The 22,630-nt window shown below is 39.6% G+C and overlaps 1 long non-coding RNA gene and 2 other non-coding genes across 3 annotated transcripts; 2 read left to right on the plus strand and 1 right to left on the minus strand.

The window, feature by feature from the left end:
* The first annotated feature begins 820 nt into the window (after positions 1-820).
* Positions 821-6,477, plus strand: LOC134321201 (uncharacterized). Its single transcript, XR_010013795.1, has 2 exons — positions 821-2,117; positions 4,078-6,477. It is a non-coding gene; the product is annotated as an uncharacterized LOC134321201 (long non-coding RNA).
* Positions 6,478-12,504: 6,027 nt separating this feature from the next.
* On the minus strand, positions 12,505-12,577 carry trnak-uuu (transfer RNA lysine (anticodon UUU)). Its single transcript has one exon. It is a non-coding gene; the product is annotated as a tRNA-Lys (tRNA).
* Positions 12,578-12,779: 202 nt separating this feature from the next.
* On the plus strand, positions 12,780-12,861 carry trnal-aag (transfer RNA leucine (anticodon AAG)). Its single transcript has one exon. It is a non-coding gene; the product is annotated as a tRNA-Leu (tRNA).
* Positions 12,862-22,630: the final 9,769 nt, after the last annotated feature.

A 22,630-nucleotide genomic window follows, 5' to 3' on the forward strand; every position in this document is an offset into this window, starting at 1 on the left:
AACGGCTTTTTATACCCTCAAACTGCGCGAGACTGCTAGCGCGTGCAGTCACTTTCACACTTTCCCGCCGCCCTCCTCAGGGTGTTCAGTCTAGTAAATATAATCAGCTACACTGTATGGACAAAAGTATTCTTTTATAACACCCCATTCTAAATCCATAGACATTTATATATAGTCTGTTCCCCTCTGCAGCTATAACAGCTCCCATTCTTCTGGGAAGGCTTTCTACAAGAGTGTGTCTGTGGGAAATGTATCAGTTCATATAGCATCTGTGAGATCAGACAGTGATGTTGGATGAGAGGACCTGGCTCACAATCTTAATTCTAGTTTATCCCAGCAGTGTTTGAGGGGGTTGAGGTCAGAGCTCTGTATGGGCATTCACTAAGTGCTTGATTTTATACACTATATGGACAAAAGTATTGGGACACACTTCTTAATCACTAAATTTAGGGGGTTTGTTCAGTCCCATTGCCACAGGTATATAAAATCAAACACCTAGTGAATGCCAGGAGAATGAGTGCACAGTGTCAACCCAGTTTGGTGGAGGAGGGATAATGTTATGGGGTTTTTCAGGGCTTGGTCTAGGCCTGGGAATGAGAATTCTTAATGCTTCATTACACCAAGTCATTTTGGACAGTTATTTGGTTTCAACTTTGTGGGAACTGTTTGGAGAAGGCTCTTTTCTGTTTGTACATGACTGTGTCCCAGTGTACAAAGAAAGGTTCATAAAGGCATGGTTGGGTGAGTTTGGTCTGGAAGAACGTGATTGGTCCACACAGAGCTCTGACCACAACCCCATCGAACACCTTTGGGGGGAAATGGAGAATGGAGATTGTGAGCCATGTCTTCTTGTCCATCACTTCCTGACCTCACAAATGCTCTTATGGATGAATGGACAATAATTCCCACAGACACACTCAAATCTTGTAGAAAGCCTTCACAGTGGGATGTCATGAATTCTCCTGTAGGTGTAATATGTAGGTGTCCAAATACTTTTGTCCCTATTAGGTGTATATGTAGGATTTAGAGCAGCTAGACCAAGGTATGCTTCATTGCATTTGATCAGGAGGAGAAACTTTTACTTGCTACAGGGGATGACGCTATATTTAACACGAAACAAATACATTGGGTCCTGGTTTGCTTTTATACTGGTCATATGTATTTGCAGTTGAACCAAAATTAGGGAACAAAGTGACACGTGACAAGCCTGCAAGCATAGATGTGTTGAGTGAGACGCATCGAAGGCAGTTCAGTACGCTTGGTGGTCAATAGATTCATGTGGACTCAGACAAAACAGTGAGTTTTGGTAATCAATAGTTAATAAATACATTGATTAACAATATTTATATAGCACATCAACATGTTTACATAGTTACATCAGTATGCATTTTTTTAAAGAAAAGAGTTACCTTGGTTAAAGAGCATTTATCCATGTATGAATGTATGTATTTATTCATGTATTTAGCAGTGGCCCTAATATGCTGTCGTAGCAAACATACCTTTCTCCAACAAAACAGTTGCATAGTGAAGACACAAGTGTGCTCGGGCCCAGAACATAGCAGTGTGCACAGGGGAAAAGGGAGTACAATCATTCTCTGGTATTGTACAAGGCAACAGCGCCTAGTGTGAGTGCACCTTTATGTTCTTAAACTTGGTATGGTTGTCAAAAGAAGTCATATCCTAATTTTTATTGATATATTTAACTGAGGGTCTGTGTAATCTTAACTTACTGACTAGTGTAAACTTTGACTTTTAAATACAACAGAAGGAGAAGAAGCCAAAATTGACTTGCAGGTGCAGAAATCTGCTATTAAAAAGGAAACATTCAAACGCCACATGTCTAGACAGGACATGACACATTAAAACACATTTATATATCTGTGCACACACACACATGTGCCTTGTCCTTGTTTTTACTATGCACTTATTTACCATTCATCATAAATTCATTAAATGAATGTCTCATGAACTTAAACAGTTTGTCTGTGCTCTTTCCTCTGCGTTGTCCTGCATATAGTCTCCACCATGGTTTGTTGTGCTGCCTGGAGATGCTCCTGTCGCTCAGAGTGACTGACACACATCTTAACATTACCAGAGATTACACCAACAAAAATGAGGTAATCCTATTCAAACACTGCATTTGCACTTTTTACAAACAAAAACCACAGCACTGGGAAGCTTAAAGTTTGATTTACTTAAAGTAAGGAATAGGGAAAGGTCATTGGGATCTGTTAAAAAAATATAGACAAGAAAAAAAGCAAAAGCAGCACTAAAATAATAAAGAACGATAATGCTGCTCTCAAACAAAGTGAATTGGGGGCAAATCATTTAAAGACCACTTTTTCAAAATGACCAAATTGAGGCATTAGTCAGACTAAACACAAAAGGGACGAAATAGATAAATCACTTTGCTGCTGGTCCAACAGGTTACAAGACCCTGCAGGTAGTGCAGGGTTCCTCTACCAAGAATAAGAGCCCTGCAAAGATGGATGCAGGGTGTTAGAACTGGGCCTGGTGTGTTCACATAGGTTTTTGGTTTTCTAAAACTGAAGGTAAATGGATTGACATAACTTGAAATGGAATGGGTGTTGACCTTGAATGAAATTGCAGCCACAGCAAATGTTGAATTTTAATCTAGCCATGGTCCACTTGGCAGTCTGTAGCATCACTGTGGCATCACTGCTCCTTCACCATGCAGCACCCAGTGCTCCTACAGTAGGTTATTAATATACACCATCAAGATTGCTTAAGTATAACTTACATTTAATATAGTAAAAGAGTAACTTTTTTATTTTTTAACTTTTACTTTTATACGGTAGTACAATATTTTTGTACTGAGCATGAGCTTCCCATAAAGCCTATTATGATAAATTGTTTGACGTTTAACTCGCCTTGTATTTTCAGTCTCACTAACTTTTTCTTTTTCCTTTGTTATTAATTTAAAATCAGATGAGTTGCAACATAAGGTGATAGTCAAGAGAATCACAATGCCTACAGCATAATAAATAGGCTGTTTGTGGTTAATGTGTTGCATACTTTATTCAGTATACTAGTCTTATTTGTTAATGTTCCCTAAATTGACTAATTTAGTATGGGATAATTCACTAAGATGTGTTAATGCACAGATATTCAGTCTTATGCTTTAAATATTTTACCCTTTGAATGTGCATCACTCCATGCTCCACCACTGGGGTAAAAAATGTGACCCGTTGGAGTGATATTTTATATTTTAATATTTATTATTTTCACAAAACAGAATTAAACAAATGTGAAAATAATGACAGGCAATCACAGTTTATAGGTATTACCAGACTTAATGTTTTATGTGTCAAATATATGACTTAAAGATATTGCTAGAATTGAAAAACTATACAGGCGAGTCTCGCTTCAGCATCTGTCTGTGAGGAGTTTGGAGCTTCTCCCTGTGTCTGTGTGGGTTTTCGCCAGGTGCTCTGGTTCCCTCCCTGCTCCTGAAAAACACAAAGGGTAGGCTTATTGGATACACGTAATTGCCCCTCGGTGTGTGTGTGTGTGGTATGTGGTATATGTATTCCTGCTTTGTGCTGAGTGATTCCGGGTGGGCTCTGGACAAACCACCACTCTGACGGACTGAGCAGATGAGAAAATGTCTGACTGACTATCAGAATACACTGCTGTATTGCTTTTCAAAGATTATTGCCCTAATTTTAGTTTTTCTATTAGTTCAACCCTACTAAAAACAAGTTTGGTGTAAAGGACTGCCTGAAAGATCAATCTGAGGTGCTGCATGCAGTACATGTGATGTTTAAGGAACTAAACCACTTAATGTTTGGTTATTATGTAATGTGTACAGCAAATATACTGTCTTCTGTAACTTGATCTATTGAGCTATTTTAGCTGAAACACTCATTTGTTGTGTATATATTTTGTAAAAAAAAAAACAGATCTGATGCCACTGCAGCAGGACAGTACAGCAATAACAATATGGCAGTGTTCTTCATAACCTAATTTGGTGATGTTTTCTTCACTTGGCTTTGTCTACCATTGTTTTGCTTAACAACACTCAACTTATTCTTTCTTTTCTTCCTTTTGACACAGGTTTTGGCTCGAATCTCAGCATGTACAACGGACATCATCTTATGGAGCAGCAGCTTAAGTTGTCTTCAACCTTCAAAAGTTCAAAGACATCACTTCCCTCCTGTGTACCCTTCCCTGGCTTCCTGTAGCAGCCTCCCCTTGAGTGAACAGCAGAATGACTGTCTTAGAACAGAGTCAAACTAACCAGGTTGTGTTCCAAACCGCATGGAAGGAGAGTCTCCTAAATTATAGAAAAGCTCTTAGTGCTGCTAGAGCAAAATATTTCTCCTCGCTAGAAGAAAACAAAACTAATCCTACATTTAATACTGTAGCAAAACTAACTAGGAAGACCACCACTACAGAAGCATCCACACCATCAGTATTTAGCAGCGACAACTTTTTGAATTTTTTCAGTGATGAAGTTGAAAACATATGGCACAAAATTAATACTATTAATCTAAACCTGAGCAATCTGATGACAAACCAACTAGATGTCAGTATAGTTACATCAGATCAGCGTTTAGAGTCTTTTAACCCTCTCCGTGAGACCAAGTTAATTTCACTAATTTCTTGATCAAAATCGACAACATGTATACTAGATCCCGTACCCACAACTTTCCTAAAACAGATACAACTCTTTTAAAAAAGATAAATTCATCTCTTAGTACTGGCTATGTCCCTAAATCATTTAAAGCAGTTATCAAACCTCTGGCAAAAAACCTAACCTAGACCCCTGCCAGTTGTCTAATTACAGACCGATATCAACCCTCCCCTTCATCTCCAAAATCCTAGAAAAGGTTGTAGCACAGCAGCTATGTTCATACCTGCATAGAAATAACATTTGTCAGTCAGGGTTTAGGCCTCATCATAGCACAGAGACAGCGCTGGTTAAAGTTGTGAATGACCTGTTACTGGCCTCTGATCAGGGTTGTGTCTCCCTGCTTGTACTGCTTGACTTAAGTGCAGCTTTTGACACCATTGATCTCCTTTATAGGCTGGAAAATATTGTTGGAGTTTAGGGAACAGCCTATTTGAGTGACCGTTATCAGTTTGTAGATGTAAATGGTGAATATTCTATGCACAGTAAGGTTAAGTTTGGTGTTCCACAAGGTTCTGTTTTAGGCCCATCTATGTATGTATAGATATGCTACCTCTGGTTAATATTATTCTTAAACATGGTATCAGCTTTCACTGTTATGCTGATGATACACAGTTCTATGTGTCAGCACATCCAGATGAGAGACACCAGTTTAGACTCTGGATGTTGAACAATTTTCTTTTACTAAATTATATAATAAAAAATATTAGGACCACAGGCAGCTAGAAGTAAACTTTCTGATTACATAGTAACTCTGGATGGTATTTCAGTTACACCATGTACAGCTGTTATAGACCTTGGTGTGATTATTAATTCCAGTTTTTCTTTTGAAGCTCATGTAGCTATCACCACCAGGATAGCCTTCTATCATCTTAGAAACCTTGCTAAGCTATGATGTCACTACATGACGCAGAAATACTTGTCCATGCTTTTGTTACCTCTAGGTTGGATTATTGTAATCCCTTTTGTCTGGTTGTTCCAGTAGGTGTATAAACAAACTGCAGTTAGTCCAGAATGCAGCAGCCAGAATCCTTACTAGAACCAGAAAATATGAACACATCACCCCTGTCTTATGCACACTGCACTGGCTCCCGGTCAGATTTCGCATTGACTATAAAATAATGTCTTCTGCATTTAACCCATCTGTGGCAGTGAACACGCACACACCAGTGCACCAGTCAACACACACCCAGTGTGTCGGGCAGCCATCCCCGGTGCCCATGGCACTTCAGCCATGGATCCTGGGAATTGAACCGGCAACCTTCTGGTACCAAGCCCAGTCCTCTAATTATTAGGCCAAGGCTAATTATTCGTTATTCTTATTAATTTTTCTAGTTTGGACCAGTGTAGGATGAGTCTCTTAAGGTTTCTTCCTCTTGCTCTGAGGGAGTAGTTTTCCTTGCCAATGTTTTGCTTAGCTTGTTCATTAAGGTTTGGACCAGGGTTTTTTGTAAACTACTTCGAGTCTGATTGTGAAAAGTGCTGTCATTTTCATTTTAATTTATGTAATGTATCACATTTTCCCAGCTGTATCTAATGCAACTCAAGTTCAATTTATGTTGTATTTTAACATGATTGGTTCTACCATCATTCGTAAATGTGTTTAAATCGATAAATATTTTATTCAGTCAACTCTGAACTGAAACTATATTACAGGTGGCTGTAATCTCATGCAGGCTCACTATTTTTAAGGTTACATCATGTTCTATATTGTTATATGTACATTAAACTCAATTTTTATCTGTTGTATGATGTTGACCTTATAATATTTTTATATTTTCTGCAAGTTTCCATGTAATAAAGGCTACTTGGCATCAGCTGAAGCATTTCTACAAATTCATTTTTTGTAAATCATTAGAGAAAATTTGCCAGCATTAATAAGCCTAATGTACAAATGAAGCAAGTGTTGCTGATTGGATCATAAACAGCCACAGCAACCTTAATTATTAGCTGAAGGATTTATTTTATTGCAAACTGCTAAATGCTCAACATTACATGATAAATTATGTTTTGCTTATCAGATCATAAATGGCCACAGCAATCTTTGGTGTTAGGTGTAGGATACCATTTCCTTTAAATGTTCATTGATGGATAACAGAAATTCTGTTGCTGCTGGCAGGAAGAGAGTGAGCTGGGCACTATGTGAAGCTGTAATGGGCTGGCAAAGAATATTTTATATCTTAAAAATTACATATTTTACACCTGTGTATACAGTTAAAGGTGTGGAAAATGCTCTTATTGAGCTTTTTGTGTTGTTGTTGAAACAATATTTTTATTAATGCCACTGCATTTCAAACTACCATTGCAGTAAACCAACCTGATTTGTTTGTGACTGTAAATGTTGCTACTGTCTGGTTATCATTTTACACCTGACATTGATTTATTTTTTTAATGAAAGGCCACATTACATTCTCTGATACAGTGGTTGTTATAGTCACCAGGGTTGGCAGTGTACACAATATGATTTCTATACAGTAGCTATAGTTCATGGAACCAGGGGGCAGTGCATATAAATCTAATATAGCAATTTCATTTTCTGTCCACAACCAGCAGTGAATTTCGTGTGTCTTGAGTTTATATTTATTGTTGACGATAGTATCAGTAAAATATCTTTTTCTTCTGGGTAATATTTGGCTTTACTTTTCCTGCATGTACATCTCTGCTCCTTTAAAATCGTTGATACAGTCTGATGAATAGAACCGGTGATCTTTCAGTCCCAAGCGGGCTTCTCTGACCACGGCTCCATGTGACCCTGATGCGACAGTGGAGCTGAAAACGCGATGTTCCGATCTTCAGCCGATGCACGTTGCATAGGAAAGCAAAAAGCGACACTTCCACGTTTTGCCTCCCAATATCCTACGTCTAAAAATAGAACGCGATGAATTTCCTTCACGGCGGTGTTTTACCGATGCTTCACCTACGTATTGTGCTGTCTGGGCACTTTATAATGCAGCATCAACGCTCTGATAGTACATTACAATTTACAAAAGGCTAAAGGGGGTTTTAAAGGTGCTTTAAAGGTGAAGGCTGTTGCTGTTTACACACAAAGAAAAACATCTCTGGAGGAGAATTTTGCACGATTGTTTTCCAGTCATTAAAATGTAATGTGCATTTATATGTGGCAAGAGAAAAAAAAATCCATAAAAATCAAATTGAGTTAGCAAAGAACCTTGAATTCTACTAAAGGGTTCTTCAAGTAGCAACAGTTCTACCAAGAACACAAAAAAACCCTTAAGAAACACTTCTTAGTGCTACATACATCAGTTGTATTCTAGAGGTCAACATGCGATGAAACTGTGATAGAAACAGACATCGTTTTACTTTATACCACAGTTAGTTCCGACCTTACAATCTGATTGGTTGAGAAGCGTTCTAACCGTGCTGATATTCGTGATAACAGCACAGCCTTTTCACACCACAACTGTATTACTCCGCTGACACGTTGCCAGTAACGACAAGCTTCATGCACACAAACGCGCACGCAGGAGACACAGACCTTTTTCCCGATCGTAGTGTTAAACTTTATATTCGTTGTGGAACTACTTTTTGGCGGAAGGTATTGTCAATATTAAAGCATATTTATTATGAAATTCAGGGCTTCTTTGATTTATTTTCTTTCTTTATTTTGTAAAAACTGTTGTATAAAAGCAATAGAACACTTGAGGTCATGTGTTATCGCGAATAACATCACGGCTGCGACCGAATCACAGCCGTGATGTTATTCGCGATAACACACTCCCTCTCGTGTTCTATTGCTTGATTCTAACGCAATATTAACTGTATTCATATTATTCCATCTAATGGACGATTGAATAGCCTACAACGAGCACAAACAGGGTTTGAGTTCTTAATAAATAATCCAGTCAGTTAAAAACCCAAAAAGAAGGCTGTACCTAATACACATATACCAGGGAAAACACACCCTAACATGCTAGTGCCGTTACAGTGCTAACAATGGTCCACCCAAAAACATTATTTGGTCAGTTGGAGATCTCATATGGGGCTCCCTTTCGATTGATATATGGTTTACAGCCTAGTGACAAAGTGTACAGTGCAGCAAATGGGTTACAGTCAGTAAATTTACCATACATAATGATGTGAAAAGATTAAGCAGTTCGTACAAATGGTGGTGTCGATGGTACCCAAGCTAGTCAGGATGAGGTCTAAAACGCTAAGTTCAGGTCACAGTGTCCCATGAGGCGTGGGTTTGAATCCCACTTCTGACTGCTAGTGCTTTATACAAATTTATGTCTTTAACCCTCTAACATACATAACAATGTGAAAAGATTCAGCACTTTGTACAAATCTTTGGCCATGTGGGGGTGTTGTTGGTAATTGGCATTAGGACCTCGTAAGCATGTTAGGATGGCCGAGCGGTCTAAGGCGCTGCGTTCAGGTCGCAGTCTCCCCTGGAGGTGTGAGTTCGTATCCCACTTCTGACATCTCAAGCTTTATACAAAGTTACTTCTTCAGAGTCAACAGCCATCAGGGAATACAGTTTGCATGAAAGGGTGTACATGGTCTGCAACAATGCTGAGGTAGGTGGTACGTGTCAAAGTAACATCCACATGGGTGCCAGGACCCAGGCTTTGATATCTGAAAATGTGAGAAATTTAAACATGTATTCATTCTGATCATAAAGTATGTTTATTCAGTGTCTATTTACATTGTTACAGGAGTATTTTACAATTGAAATGTTCACATTATTTAAATGTATGTAAAGTACATTGTATACTAGCTGTTTACTTTTTTCCCTAAGTAAAAACTGTTATTACCTCAACATGTCATTACCGACACATAACTTGTGATGGTAAAGACACTTAGTGATGGTAATAACAGGTTTTTAGTTTCACCATCACTATCTTATTAACTCTTTAATAATTAAAGCTAATTAAAGCTAAATAAGCATAATGGTTTTATTATACAAGGAAACATTAATTTTCACTGATTAGTCAATATGGCCCACAAGATATCAGCAGAGATCCAGTAAAATATCAGTAATTACATGAAAAAGAAAAGGTAAGTTTAAAGTAATATCACAACCTTCAAAATGGGAACAAGGGAGCATCGTAAGGGGAATTAGCTCAAATGGTAGAGCGCTCGCTTAGCATGTGAGAGGTAGCGGGATCGATGCCCGCATTCTCCAGTGCAGATACATTATGATTATTTAAGGGTATCATGTAATATGAAACTCGTTGCGGCATCGCTTAATGAAACGCAGCATCAAAAATTATGATCAGGATTTAAGTGAGTCTTTAAGGCAACAAAAAATATGTGGGTATTAATATCTAAAACTCAGCGCATTATTAGGCTACACATAAATATAGATTTAAACTGTCCTCTATTTACTACAGTCTGTTTGAAACAACTAGTTGGTGTGGAGAACATGTTACACACACAGAGTGCTATTATTTCAAGCTTATCAAGTACATGGTATTTCACTTAATAACATCTCACAAAGTACAAATTCTTCAACTTTCTAATTAAACCATGTTGTACGGGACATTTCCGCTTACCTAATGCAGTAATAAACAACTCTCCCAAACAGGGACTTGAACCCTGGACCCTCAGATTAAAAGTCTGATGCTCTACCGACTGAGCTACCCGGGCTCTGCAAGTTGCTTTAACCCTCACAAGGACGTGACTTGAATTACAAACTTTAACATACGTTGTCCTGTAGAACAGTTCCAGCAAGAACACCAAAAAAAAACCCTTAAGGAACACTTCTTAGTACTACATACATTAGTTGTATTCCACACAGGTCAGCATGCGACATCGTTTTACTTTCTAACTGTATTCATATTATGCCATCTATATTACGGTGGCCCGCTGAGTTAAAACACAATAACATTTACAAAACAAACAAAAGCTGACAACACAACAACAATAAGGAAAAACACGAATATATTAAGAGACAACACAAATTCTTTAAGGTGGAACGCAATTACATTAAGGGAGAACACAACGAAATTAAGGAAACACGAATACACACTACACTACATCTAGTGGTCGATTGAATAGCCTACAACCAGCACAAACAGGGTTTGAGTTATTAACAAATAATCCAGTCAGTTAAAAACCCAACAAGAAGGCTGTACCTAATACACTCATACCAGATAAAACACACCCTAACATGCTAGTGCCGTTACAGTGCTAAGAATGGTCCACCCAAAATCATTATTTGGTCAGTTGGAGTGCTCATATGGGGCTCCCTTTCTATTGATATATGATGTGGTGTCAACGGTACCCAAGCTAGTCAGGATGCGGTCTAAGGTGCTGCGATCTGTAACCCTCTACCATACATAATAATGTGAAAAGATACAACAGTTCATCCAAAGCTTAGTTCACGTGGGGGTGTTGTGGGATTGGTATTAGACCTTTGCAAGCAGGTCAGGATGGTTGAGTGGTCTAAGGTGCTGTGTTTAGTTTGCAGTCTCCCCTGGAGGCGTAGGTTTAAATTCCACTTTTAACATTTTACATTTACATTTTCTGCATTTAGCAGACGCTCTCATCCAGAGCTTCCATAGTAAACATTTCATTTCTCAAGTTTTAGTAAACAACAGTCAAAGAACACAAATCTGCTGAAACCTGTTAAAAGTGTTTTTTTTTTTTTTTTTTTTTTTGGAAATGGAAAAAAAATGTTAGTAAATAAGTACAAGTCAGCTTAAGTGCTTAATAAAAAGGTGGGTTTTTAATCGTTTTTTAAAGACAGCAAGAGACTCAGATGTTCGGACAGACAGAGGAAGTTCATTCCACCACTTGGGTGCTAGAACAGAGAAGAGCCTTGATGCTTGTCTTCCTTTAGTCCTGGGTGGGGGCTCAAGTCGAGCGAGACTAGTGGCTCGGAGGTTGCGTGGTACAGAGCGGGGTTTGATTAGACCACGATGGTAGCTTGGGGCTGGTCCATTTTTGGCTTTGTAGGCGAGCATCAGTGTTTTAAACTGAATGCGTGCAGCTACAGCTCATGCTTTATACAAATTTACATCTTTAACCCTCTACCATACGTAATAATGTGAAAAGATTTGTTTCAAGATTGTTTCAAAGTTATTGCATGTTTGACAATTAAAAAAAATTAATAAAGGTCTTTAAATTAAACGATGAATGAAAATAGAGCGAAAACTGACCTCATTTTTGACGCAGCGTTTCAGTGAGCAATGACGAAACGAGTCTTACATTACGTGTTGCCTTTAAACGATCATAATGTTTCTGCATTGGAGAATGCGGGCATCGATCCCGCTATCTCTCACACGCGAAGCAAGCGCTCTAACAATTGAGCTAATTCCTCGTATAAAGAACTCGCCTTTACCCTTTGTAAATTGTAATGTACTAACAGATCATTGATGCTGCATTATAAAGTGGGGGTTCAACGTGTTTAAGCTCACGTACTCACGTTTATCGCAGCCTTTAGGACGAACTGAACCAAATCGTAACTTTGTACCACTGACAGACTGACTTAAGGGTTGATGCTGCATTATGTAAGAGCCAAAATAGTGCAGGATATACCAACTGTTTAGTGCAGAGCAATAACAAAGCAGCTCTGTGAAGCAAGAACTAAAATTATGATGCATGTCATTAAACATAAAATATGTAGGTATTAATATCTAAAACTCAGTGCATTATTAGGCTGCACATAAATATAGATTTAAACGGTCCTCTATTTACTACAGTCTGTTTAAAACAACTAGTTGGTGTGGAGAACATGTTACACATGCAGTGCGCAATTATTTCAAGCTTATCAAGTACATGCTATTTTACTTAGAAATATCTCACAAAGTACAAATTCTTCATCATTCTAAACAAAGCATGTAGTACGGGACATTACCGCTCACCTAATGCAGTAAGAAACAACTTGCCCGAACAGGGACTTGAACCCTGGACCCTCAGATTAAAAGTCTGATGCTCTACCGACTGAGCTATCCAGGTTCCTGCCTTCTCTTTGACCTTCATTTAAAAACCAGTCTGAAGAAGAAAGTTCATCACCAACTCATGATGTTTACCAGTTTGGTGTAGCTTGTGCTCCATCACAAGTGTGGTGACTGCACTTGCAACCTCTTTGACTTCTATTGGAAAATGCAGGTAGAAATTGCATACGTAGTTGCTCGTTTCGATCTGCCCCTTACCCAGTGGTAGTGTGGCCGAGCGGTCTAAGGCGCTGGATTAAGGCTCCAGTCTCTTCGGGGGCGTGGGTTCGAATCCCACCGCTGCCAACTCATGCTTTTCAACGCCGGCTCCATGTTTACCCACCCAATGCAACGTATACTCAATCACAATCCCAAGTGTGGCACATGCCCTTTTTGACCCACCTTTCTTAACTTTTTTTTTTATGTAACTGTGCACACAAACCTTAACTTGGTGTACCTTTGTATCGTTGCTGTTATCTCTAGCATCACTCTGACTACATGCAACTATGATATAATAGGAAACATAATAAAAAAAAAAACTTGTACTCACCCAATAACTGTGTTTATACCTAAAATGGAACGCAGACACTGTGAAAACAGCAAACGTTCTAAAGCCAATGAGCTTTTAAACAAGCTCAAACACACCGATGCACCACGGAGTCTTAAATTAAGCATACAGCACGATGGTTTAGCAGAAGAAATGTTGTAAGAAAGTAAGCCCTTAAATACTAACCGTCTTGTTGCTCTGCTTGCAAGCTTACTGTAACAAAAGAATGGTCGTGTATCTGATGGGTTAAGATTAGTCGCTACTCCAACAGTTCTTCGCTGTGGCTGGTTAAATGCTGGAAATTACCGCTTACCTAATGCAATAGGAAGCAACTCACTCGAACAGGGACTTGAACCCTGGACCCTCAGATTAAATGTCTGACGCTCTACCGACTGACCTATCCGGGCTCTGCAACCTGCTTTAATCCTCACAAGAATGTGACTTAAATTACAAACTTTAACATATGTTGTCCTGTAGAACTTCAATTAATATAAAATGTTTTTATTTCTGTTTCGGCTCTCTTGAAGGCGATTATATCAAGTTTTAGGTGAAGTATGTTGCTGCTTACACACACAAAAAAAAACATCTCAGGAGGAGAATTTTTGCAGGTAGATTACAAACAGATTCCTTTCTTTCACCTTTTTCCTTTTTTTCCTGTATCAATTGCACAATTGTTTTCCAGTGCTTATATGTTATGTGCATTTATATGTGGCAAGAAAAAAAAATCCATAAAAATCTAATTGAGTTAGCAAAGAACCTTGAATTATACTACAGAGTTCTTCAAGTAGAAACAGTTCTAGCAAAAACACAAAAAACTATGAGAGGCCGTGTAGGCCATAATTCTAAGTTGATTTCTCACACACACACCATCATACTCTCACACACACACCATCATACTCTCTCACACACACCATCATACTCTCACACACACACCATCATACTCTCACACACACACCATCATACTCTCTCACACACACCATCATACTCTCACACACACACCATCATACTCTCACACACACACCATCATACTCTCACACACACACCATCATACTCTCTCACACACACACCATCATACTCTCTCACACACACCATCATACTCTCTCACACACACCATCATACTCTCTCACACACACCATCATACTCTCACACACACACCATCATACTCTCACACACACACCATCATACTCTCTCACACACACCATCATACTCTCTCACACACACCATCATACTCTCTCACACACACCATCATACTCTCTCACACACACCATCATACTCTCTCACACACACCATCATACTCTCACACACACACCATCATACTCTCATACATGGTTTACTATACTCTGTCACATATACTACTATACCCTCTTACAACTATAATCACACTTTCTTTTATTTACTATTATACTCTCATACACACAGCACTATTTTCTCTTGCACATATAACTATAGCTACTTAAACATGCATTATGTGCTTTCATGATAATCTGTGTAAAAGAGAATAGTAGTATATGTATGTAAGTTTGGTAGTCTGTGTAAGGGACGTTAACACTGTATGTAAAACAAAGATCTACTGTATGTGTAAGAGAATATTATTATATGTAAGCGTAATAAATAGTGTATGTGAATGCAAATAATCATGTTTATGGAACAGAATGATAGTGAATGTAAGACAGAATGATAGTGCATGTGAATAAGAATAGTTGTATGTGTGAGAGAGTTTGATTGTATGTGTGAGAGAGTTTGATTGATACGGAAACGAGTTTGATTGAAACGGAAGTAATGTTGAATTCTCAGTACCTGATTGGTTAATAGAAGACGCGGGATTTCACAGACATGTCCCGCCTTCCTCATTATTACTGATAAGAGAGGATAGTGGACCGAGAGAGAATCAATGGAGCATCGGCCTGTTAACATTTTAAACTTTTCCACCGCTGCCACATCCATGTCAGAAATGTGGATTTAAACCCGACAGCCCGACAGGAGTCTAAACGCGGCCGCGGAGGAAGAGATGCGGTGAAGCTTTATATCCGAACCATCAGCCAGGTGCTGACCTCCATATCAGCCTCAACCACAGAGAGCAGCGGCTCCAGAGTCAGGGAACAGGTAAGTTCACTAAACATGATTAAACTCATTTAGCTTCTGATAGATTCAGGTTTAGATTGGGATATTTTATAAATATTCGTCTTTGTAAGGGACCGTCTGCAAATTACACGTTTTAAACGTTCTAGTAATGCCAAACTAAGTAAGTGAGTTCTCATAAAGCACATTTATAAGAAACTTTGTTTTGGAAGCTTTCTTAAAGAACAATAAATAAAATTACTTTATCGTTTTAATGGCTATAGTTGCTCCACATTAATGTGTCACTACATTCGAGTCGAATTACATGGAACTTTTGGACTCTTCCCTATGTAGGTCTTAATAAGTAAAATAAAATATAGATTCATTTTATATACACAATCATAAACAAGCTGCTGCACATGGAAAGCTACAGACTTACAGTCTAACATTTCAAAATCTGTCTCAGTGCTCATTCTAACTTAGTCACTTGTACTATTAAAGTTTGTTATATTTCTTTTATTACAGAAAATGTAATTCATTATAGATTGAGACCAAGCTCTCTTGAGTAACTGTTCTCTAAATATTTGATTGGGTGAATTGCTATAGACTGGTTTTGAAACTAAATTCAATTTTTGTGATTTCAGTATTGAACTTTTGATGGCATGAGGAAACAAACTGGTTTCACCAAAGTTGCACGAGGGCCAGAAACTAAATGGCTTCATGATTGACAATACATTTACATCAAAGGCAGTGTACATTAGACAATGACACATTTATGGTAAGTTATTTAAAAATAATGTAAGCAGTATGTTTATATTGCATATTATTAATAATAATAAGTAATTTGTAGCATTTAGATTTCATGGTTTGGCAATAGGCTAACCCCCAACATTTTCTAAATGCATTGTGTGTGTGTTTGTTTAGTTTGTTTTTAGTTTGTCACCACAGATTTAGAGGACAGTGGTGTGGAGGTTGACACGACAACAGCATCTAGTGACCACAGAAGTACCACACCAGTCATTGTATGACTACAAGGGCTAAGGATACCTTAATCCACCTGAGTGACAGATTATTTGCTGTTGAGACTGTTCTGAAATATTTGGTTTCTGCATGCAACAATAAATAAGAAACATTTGTTTGCTTGGGACAAGATCTTTGTTAACCAGTCTAATAGTGATTTCCTGACCTGTCCATAACTTGATAATAAATATCTAAATATTATATGGGGTGTCCTCGTTTTTTTTTTTTTTTTTTTTTTTTTTTTTTTTTTTTTTTTTTTTTTTTTTTTTTACCATTACTGCATTGTTTCATTTATCAGAAATACATTATGACGTTTTAATTACTATCACAAATAACTCTAATAACCATAACTAATTTGGAATTTGAACATTGTAAATTCTTTGGCCAGTTGCACACCCGTGATGGAAGGCATGTCCATTTGGGTCCAGCACCTGCAGCGCATGCCAGCGCTGTTTTCTGATGTTGCAAGACTGTTGTCCTCCTAGCACGTACCTTTCATCTGCATTTGGGGTGATTTGAAGAATCTTATTAACAATGTCAGCCAAAGTCGCAGACATTGCTGTATGCTCTCTCTCACACACACACACACACGTCAGTTAACCAATTTGAAGTTGCTATTTGTGCCTGTATAATTTCCTCCTGATGATTCCAAAGCATACAGCTATTCTTTAGCAACGAATTTCAAGAGACAAACTGAAGGTAATTTGTTTATGTAGGATGACCAGTTCTGATTGTTGGAGGTACTCTTGGAGAAAATATATCCCTATGTCTAATTTCTACTGATCTTGAGTTTTCCTATAAATTTTTTAGGGAACAAAAACATGCATAATGTGCCTCCAGTGCACACAAACTTCATTGACTGTCACCTTCTTCTAACTGCGGGCTAATTAAAAGAAAGTAAAAAGTTGTCAGTGTTTATCCATTAAGCTCACAAAATAATATTTCCAGAATCATGCTGGTATGTCCCATGCTGTCAGTTTTCCTTTCAATGTTCTAAATGCATCTCATTGTGATGGACAAAAATAGTAAAACATGTCCTCCTCATTACCATTTATTTCCACAAACCAAAGTGACCTTGTAAAAAAGGTAGAAAGTAGAAATATCATGGCTAGTTCAACAAAGCTCAACAAAAGTGTAGTCATTGTTAAAAGGTCTGCTGCCAGATTTAAATGTTTTTTGTAGACCAATTTATGTGCAGGCTCTGTTCTTACAGCTGTAAGCCAATCTGACTTCCTGTCCTCCTTCCTGGCCTCCTTTTAACACCTTGATGGTGTGTGAGAGAGTATGATGGTGTGTGTGAGAGAGTATGATGGTGTGTGTGAGAGAGTATGATGGTGTGTGTGAGAGAGTATGATGGTATGTGTGAGAGAGTATGATGGTGTGTGTGTGTGAGAGAGTATGATGGTGTGTGTGTGAGAGTATGATGGTGTGTGTGTGAGAGTATGATGGTGTGTGTGTGAGAGAGTATGATGGTGTGTGTGTGTGAGAGAGTATGATGGTGTGTGTGTGAGAGTATGATGGTGTGTGTGTGTGAGAGAGTATGATGGTGTGTGTGTGAGAGAGTATGATGGTGTGTGTGAGAGAGTATGATGGTGTGTGTGTGAGAGTATGATGGTGTGTGTGTGAGAGTATGATAGTGTGTGTGAGAGAGTATGATGGTGTGTGTGTGAGAGTATGATGGTGTGTGTGAGAGAATTCAACTTAGAATTATGGCCTACACGGCCTCTCATACACTTAGACTGTGACACGTAACTACTTGCATACACACACACACACACACACTTATACACTAACTTACATGCACATACACTAACATACGCACACTCACAAACACACACACTTACACACACATAAATCCACAAACACTTGCACATAGACATACATACACCAACACACAGATTCTGACACACAATCACGCTTCTCACACACACAGGCGCATGCTCACACACACATACATCATACATACACACTCACACTTAACTGCACACATACTTACACTGGCACAAAATTACTCACATTATATATATACAGTGTATCACAAAAGTGAGTACACCCCTCACATTTCTGCAAATATTTCATTATATCTTTTCATGGGACAACACTATAGACATGAAACTTGGATATAACTTAGAGTAGTCAGTGTACAACTTGTATAGCAGTGTAGATTTACTGTCTTCTGAAAATAACTCAACACACAGCCATTAATGTCTAAATAGCTGGCAACATAAGTGAGTACACCCCACAGTGAACATGTCCAAATTGTGCCCAAATGTGTCGTTGTCCCTCCCTGGTGTCGTGTGTCAAGGTCCCAGGTGTAAATGGGGAGCAGGGCTGTTAAATTTGGTGTTTTGGGTACAATTCTCTCATACTGGCCACTGGATATTCAACATGGCACCTCATGGCAAAGAGCTCTCTGAGGATGTGAGAAATAGAATTGTTGCTCTCCACAAAGATGGCCTGGGCTATAAGAAGATTGCTAACACCCTGAAACTGAGCTACAGCATGGTGGCCAAGGTCATACTGCGGTTTTTCAGGACAGGTTCCACTCGGAACAGGCTTCGCCAGGGTCGACCAAAGAAGTCGAGTCCACGTGTTCGGCGTCATATCCAGAGGTTGGCTTTAAAAAATAGACACATGAGTGCTGCCAGCATTGCTGCAGAGGTTGAAGACGTGGGAGGTCAGCCTGTCAGTGCTCAGACCATACGCCGCACACTGCATCAACTCGGTCTGCATGGTCGTCATCCCAGAAGGAAGCTGACGCACAAGAAAGCCCGCAAACAGTTTGCTGAAGACAAGCAGTCCAAGAACATGAATTACTGGAATGCCCTGTGGTCTGACGAGACCAAGATAAACTTGTTTGGCTCAGATGGTGTCCAGCATGTGTGGCGGCGCCCTGGTGAGAAGTACCAAGACAACTGTATCTTGCCTACAGTCAAGCATGGTGGTGGTAGCATCATGGTCTTGGGCTGCATGAGTGTTGCTGGCACTGGGGAGCTGCAGTTCATTGAGGGAAACATGAATTCCAACATATACTGTGACATTCTGAAACAGAGCATGATCCCCTCCCTTCGAAAACTTGGCCTCATGGCAGTTTTTCAACAGGATAACGACCCCAAACACAACCTCCAAGATGACAACTGCCTTGCTGAGGAAGCTGAAGGTAAAGGTGATGGACTAAACCCAATTGAGCACCTGTGGCGCATCCTCAAGTGGAAGGTGGAGGAGTTCAAGGTGTCTAACATCCACCAGCTCCGTGATGTCATCATGGAGGAGTGGAAGAGGATTCCAGTAGCAACCTGTGCAGCTCTGGTGAATTCCATGCCCAGGAGGGTTAATACACTGTATATATATATATATATATATACAGTGTATCACAAAAGTGAGTACACCCCTCACATTTCTGCAAATATTTCATTATATCTTTTCATGGGACAACACTATAGACATGAAATTTGGATATAACTTAGAGTAGTCAGTGTACAGCATGTATAGCAGTGTAGATTTACTGTCTTCTGAAAATAACTCAACACACAGCCATTAATGTTTAAATGGCTGGCAACATAAGTGAGTACACCCCACAGTGAACATGTCCAAATTGAGCCCAAAGAGTCAAGATTTTGTGTGACCACCATTATTATCCAGCACTGCCTTAACCCTCCTGGGCATGGAATTCACCAGAGCTGCACAGGTTGCTACTGGAATCCTCTTCCACTCCTCCATGATGACATCACGGAGCTGGTGGATGTTAGACACCTTGAACTCCTCCACCTTCCACTTGAGGATGCGCCACAGGTGCTCAATTGGGTTTAGTCCATCACCTTTACCTTCAGCTTCCTCAGCAAGGCAGTTGTCATTTTGGAGGTTGTGTTTGGGGTCGTTATCCTGTTGGAAAACTGCCATGAGGCCCAGTTTTCGAAGGGAGGGGATCATGCTCTGTTTCAGAATGTCACAGTACATGTTGGAATTCATGTTTCCCTCAATGAACTGCAGCTCCCCAGTGCCAGCAACACTCATGCAGCCCAAGACCATGATGCTACCACCACCATGCTTGACTGTAGGCAAGATACAGTTGTCTTGGTACTTCTCACCAGGGCGCCGCCACACATGCTGGACACCATCTGAGCCAAACAAGTTTATCTTGGTCTCGTCAGACCACAGGGCATTCCAGTAATCCATGTTCTTGGACTGCTTGTCTTCAGCAAACTGTTTGCAGGCTTTCTTGTGCGTCAGCTTCCTTCTGGGATGACGACCATGCAGACCGAGTTGATGCAGTGTGCGGCATATGGTCTGAGCACTGACAGGCTGACCTCCCACGTCTTCAACCTCTGCAGCAATGCTGGCAGCACTCATGTGTCTATTTTTTAAAGCCAACCTCTGGATATGACGCCGAACACGTGGACAACTTCTTTGGTCGACCCTGGCGAAGCCTGTTCCGAGTGGAACCTGTCCTGGAAAACCGCTGTATGACCTTGGCCACCATGCTGTAGCTCAGTTTCAGTGTTAGCAATCTTCTTATAGCCCAGGCCATCTTTGTGGAGAGCAACAATTCTATTTCTCACATCCTCAGAGAGTTCTTTGCCATGAGGTGCCATGTTATATATCCAGTGGCCAGTATGAGAGAATTGTACCCAAAACACCAAATTTAACAGCCCTGCTCCCCATTTACACCTGGGACCTTGACACATGACACCAGGGAGGGACAACGACACATTTGGGCACAATTTGGACATGTTCACTGTGGGGTGTACTCACTTATGTTGCCAGCTATTTAGACATTAATGGCTGTGTGTTGAGTTATTTTCAGAAGACAGTAAATCTACACTGCTATACAAGCTGTACACTGACTACTCTAAGTTATATCCAAGTTTCATGTCTATAGTGTTGTCCCATGAAAAGATATAATGAAATATTTGCAGAAATGTGAGGGGTGTACTCACTTTTGTGATACACTGTACTTTAATATCTGCAGAAATGTGAGGGGTGTACTCACTTTTGTGATACACTGTATATATATATATATATATATATATATATATATAAAATTTGAGTAATTTTGTGCCAGTGTAAGTATGTGTGCAGTTAAGTGTGTGAGTGTGTATGTGTATGTGTGTGTGAGCATGCGCCTGTGTGTGTGAGAAGCGTGATTGTGTGTCAGAATCTGTGTGTTGGTGTATGTATGTCTATGTGCAAGTGTTTGTGGATTTATGTGTGTGTGTGTGTGTGTGTTTGTGAGTGTGTGTATGTTAGTGTATGTGCATGTAAGTTAGTGTATAAGTGTGTGTGTGTGTGTATGCAAGTAGTTACGTGTCACAGTCTAAGTGTGTGTGTATGTATGCATGCATGTTAGAGTTGAGTATTAGTTTGTGCATGTGTGACCATGCATGCAAAGGAGTTTGTGAGTGTGCGTGTATGAGTGTGCATGCGTGCGAGTGTGTGTTTATGTGTGTGGTTCTGTTGTGTGTGTGTGTAGTGTGCGTGTGATTGTGTTGGTGCGTGTGTGTATTTGTTTGTGGTGTGCATATAATTTAGTGTTAGTGTATGTGTGTGTGCATGTGTGTGTGTTTGCATGAGTGTAACTGTGTTGGTGTGTGTATGTATGTGTGTGTGTCAAAGTTAATCCTGTGTGTGTGTGTGCCAGAGTACATCATGTGTGTGTGTGTAACACACACAGACACAATAAAGACTCAGGAACATGAGAAATCTGCAAACCCAATTAGAATAAACCAAATTGCACAAAGACTCAGAACTAAATAGCTGAATGATTGGGAAACTGAAACTAATGTCCAGAGTAAAATGCAGTGTTATTTGGCCCTTAGCAGACACTACAGTACAGCACATTATCTGAGCACAGTATCCGACCCTAAATTAAGAAACACCCTGACGAGGTACAGACTGAGTGCACACGACCTGGCCGTGGAGACGGGGCGACACACCCGGTCCTGGCTGCCCCGGGAGGAGAGGCTGTGCCAGCACTGCACTCTCAGTACAGTAGAGATGGAGCTGCACTTCCTCACCCAATGCACCAAATACCACCACATCCGGTCCCAATTCTTCCCCAAATTTAACACCGTCATCCCCTACTTCAACTCCCTCCCAGACCCCGACAAACTGCCCCACCTTCTGGGGGAGCACAGAGAGAGCTGCACTCTTTTATCCTGGATTAGGCCATCTACCAGTAAAGCAAATGAGGGAGATGTATCAGTATCAGTTGTTTGGTTATTAAAAAGCGTGCACAATATGGCCTTGTTTTTGCCTGTTTTTCATTTATTTATGCAATTTGATAATTTGAGTTATTTGATTAGATGTGTATTGATTGTGTTAACAAAAAATATATAAGTTAAATATCCTACTGTGTTTTTTTTTTTTAATTTTATTAATAATTTTGGTGATGAGTGCCCTTTTTTTTGCTTGAGCACCTGCCCCCAAAAATGTCTGTGCACGTGCCTGCTA

The sequence above is a fragment of the Trichomycterus rosablanca genome, chromosome 10 (genome assembly GCF_030014385.1).
Source record: "Trichomycterus rosablanca isolate fTriRos1 chromosome 10, fTriRos1.hap1, whole genome shotgun sequence".
Lineage (NCBI taxonomy): Eukaryota > Metazoa > Chordata > Actinopteri > Siluriformes > Trichomycteridae > Trichomycterus > Trichomycterus rosablanca.